Raw genomic sequence first — 3749 nt, 5'->3', positions numbered from 1 at the left:
GAAGGAAACATAACAGTATACCTTACAGACATTGCTCACCTCCATAGGCTGGCAAAAATAACAGTTTGTCTCAATAGTCCTCGTATCTTTTCTAACAATAAATTACTCTCAGAAATTCCTTCTCATCTCTGGATATTTATGCTGCTTTTCCTTATTTTATAGATTATCTGGATTTATGGTCATAAAATATTAAATGTATAGCCACTATAATGGTTAGTCTTGTACTCAAAATATTTTGCCTTAAATTATTATTAGTTTTTATAAGTACTGTTCTAGAGATCAAGTGTGTTCCTTGTCCTGACGTGCTGCTTAGTCACATAAAATCTTACAGAGAAACTAAACAATGCAAGTGCCTTCTGTGTGAATTCTTGGCTAAAAAATGCTAGAACCTCAACCTTTTCAGATTACCAATATCTTTGATTTAGGGTAGTGTCACTGCAGTTCCTTCATTGTGATAGATCTTAGAATGGATCTGAAAATAAGTGTGTTGTATGAGGTCCTTCGGACCTGCTCTACTCTTACATCAATGCTTTACTCAGCTTTGGCACAATTCAAGCAAATTCTGACCTGTCCTGCCAGTATGGGCAACAAGAAAATATTCCCACCCACAGCAGAACCTGACTACAAGAATTCTGTAGACAGTTCTGAAGTCAGCCTGAAGACTCTCTGGTGCCTAATCTTTCTCCTGCATAACTTAAAAGCACCTTGATCTGAAGAACTATGAGTTTATCTTCTTCCTAAGTACAAAATGATGGTTAGTCAGGGAAATGTTTGAAGCTTAGTCTAGGAAAAATGCCTCAAGCATAGCTAAAATTTGTTGATATGTTCATTTAAAAAGTTTACTGGAGCAGGCTCCATTTATCTTTTGTCAATGTCCAAATAGCTAGAGTACTTGACTTAGTCAAAGCAAACTCAGTAAAGAAAAGGACTTTGTGCAACATCCCTTGAAGCCCAGCCACTGCAGAGCTAAACAAGCAAGAGGAATGAAGTGTGACTGTGCTAGCTAGTGGGGAGGCACTTAGACAAGATGATGGATTCTTCATCCTGGAATCTCTTTATACTAAATATTTCTGTTTATTTTACACTAGGTAGTCACTGGATTAAGTGATAACAACAGAGTATAAAATATTTTGCATCATTATCTGAAACTTTCTGAAAACCTATTGTTTCATCAACAGTTTTGGCTGCAAGGTAAGCCACACACACACACACACACACAAGAAAAAAAAAAAGAAAAAAGAAAATAAAAGGCACGTTTTAAGAGGTGTTAATATTTATCTTAGTCAAATTGTCAGTCTTGTTCTGAAAGTATGTTTTAATGTTCAGTCCTCCCAGCACCTCAAAGGTAGCTCATAGAGAGACTGAAGGCACTTGCTAGCTTGTGGAGTCCTGCTACAGACCTGTAGGAAAGCTCTACAATACCAAACTATTCCTGGAATCTTATAGTTACAGATAGACAACAGTCTGATCTTGTAGCCTACTGCAGAAGGCAGAAAACGTAGTGGATTTTTCACCTGCTGTCTTATCTTATGGTAAACAGTAAGATGGTTAATGCAGAAGAAGGGAACTCTTGGCATGTAGTTTGGAGGAAAGTAGAACAAATGCTCACTTTAATATTTAGCCCTCCATAAAGCAAAGGAAGATTTAAAATAATTCAAAAAACATTGGCTTCTGTGAGATGTACATGCAGATGAAGAATTGTGCCTGGAAGAAAGCAATAGGAAAAATAACAATATTTCCAGTTCAGGTGCAAATATTTATGAACATCTGTTAAGGAGATGAAATCATTCAAGTGAAATCCTCATCCCAGTTCCCTCAGTAAATTAAATTCTGGGAAATTAATTCTGCCTATGTAGTTCATTATGAAGAGATGAGCCCTAATCAAGTAGTTGCAATAACAAGATACACCACATTACACTAGTGGTCAGATTTGGTCTTTTAACTGATGCCATCCAGGGCAAAAGAGTGAAAAAAAGGTCAGCCATGAACATCCTAGTCCAATTAGCAGGATGATAACTGAAATCTGGCAAAATGTAATTAATAATCATGTTGTCAGCTTAGGACTGAACACAAATAATTAAGTGAAGCACACTTATAGTGATGACTCAGACAGTTACCACAAATAAGAATATGGGACCTAATGAAGATCATTAGAGACCTGGAGCAATGTCCATCAGCTCAATGCATGCAAGAGTGGATACCTTTGTTTGGATTCAGACTAGTAGGTCCTTTACCAAAACTGTTCTCTTCTTATTTTTACCTTCTATAACTCCGCAATTTGAAGAAACAAAAGGTGAAACTGAGTAAGAAAGAGAAAAGGAAAACATTCCCACTAAAAATGGGATAAAATGCATTAAGAAAATACATGTTCCCATGTCCCAAGTGCCAGGGATTTCATGAAAGCTATCAGTTTAATTTTAATAAAACAAATTGGCATCTCAGATTTTTGCATTCATATTAACATACAAAGCTGGTCAAAATTTTCTGGTTAATATTAATTTGGTCAGAAGAGGATACAGACATTGTGGGGTTGTTTTTTTCTTTCCCTGAAAAAACTAATGAAAAAAATGTGTCAAATCAATTTTTACTATTTTTTTTCTCAGGCCAGCAGAAGTAAGGAAAAATACTGCAATACAAGTTGAGTGCTAAGTATTTTTCCATTTTAATTACTGTGCTTCTGAAGCAAAAGAAAGCTACAAATACTGTTGTTTTGAAACAATCTCTGTTAATAGTCTGACCGATGCACAAGGCCATTTCCAAGCCAGAAGGGATAGAGCAACCAACATAAAGCTGGTAGCTGCCATGTAAGAGATCATGAAATGAAGACTCTGTCCAAACTGCTGTAGCTGACGGTAGTTTTCCTGACTTCCTAGCCAAAGTGATTGTTTTAGGCTCAGCTAATTCTGAAATCAGTGCAGTGATGATTATCAGAGACAAAGTACCCCATTTTGATGGCACTCTGTCCATAGACCCACCAAATACTCCATGCCCTGGCATTATTTATCCTTCTTTTAGAACATTTACTTGCTTTCTGGCAAAGTCATATTGTTTTCAATCTGCCTTTAAGTAAGAGAATGCTACTCTGCAAGTTTTGAAAATAATTTGGTCTGACTTCCTCTGGACTTGAGTCCTAGCTCATTATTATCAACTCAGTGAAATAAACCTAATTTCCTCTGCTTTTTCTCCCCCATGGGTCATTCACAAGAAGAGAGACCAAATGCTGTGGCTAACCTGAATCTTTGTAAATACTGAGTGCAGATCTGGCAGAAAGGCAAATGACATCTATGCCCTACTCGTCCACAGGTGGGAAAGCAGATTTCAAAGCTCTTCTCCAGAACTGAGCAGCCTCCAGGGACCTGCAGCTCCTTCAAATACAGCTGCACTGAATAAAATGTTCAAAAAATATTTAGTTGGGACTAAGAAACAAATATTTTGTCTCAGACACGTAATCATAACTTTTGCCTAGGTTGTATACTACAGCAATGAAACTGGGTAAGGGGCTATACCTATAAACACGAAAGATTTATAGGAAAAGAAAAAAATAAGAATATACTGAGGTAATTCTTGACAACAAGCTGGGAGACATCAGAAAGGCTGTTACAAAAATACACAAAGACATTTAGAGTATCACAGAGGCTTACTGATAAATGAGAAGTTAAAATTGATGACAACCTGGATGCTGATTTTTAAAGACAGCAGTTTGATCAATTATGAGTTGTTAAAGACCTGGTTACACCTGATATTGATAA

Source organism: Meleagris gallopavo, chromosome 3 (assembly GCF_000146605.3).
Source record: "Meleagris gallopavo isolate NT-WF06-2002-E0010 breed Aviagen turkey brand Nicholas breeding stock chromosome 3, Turkey_5.1, whole genome shotgun sequence".
Classification (NCBI taxonomy): domain Eukaryota; kingdom Metazoa; phylum Chordata; class Aves; order Galliformes; family Phasianidae; genus Meleagris; species Meleagris gallopavo.
This window is presented reverse-complemented; position numbering follows the sequence as displayed.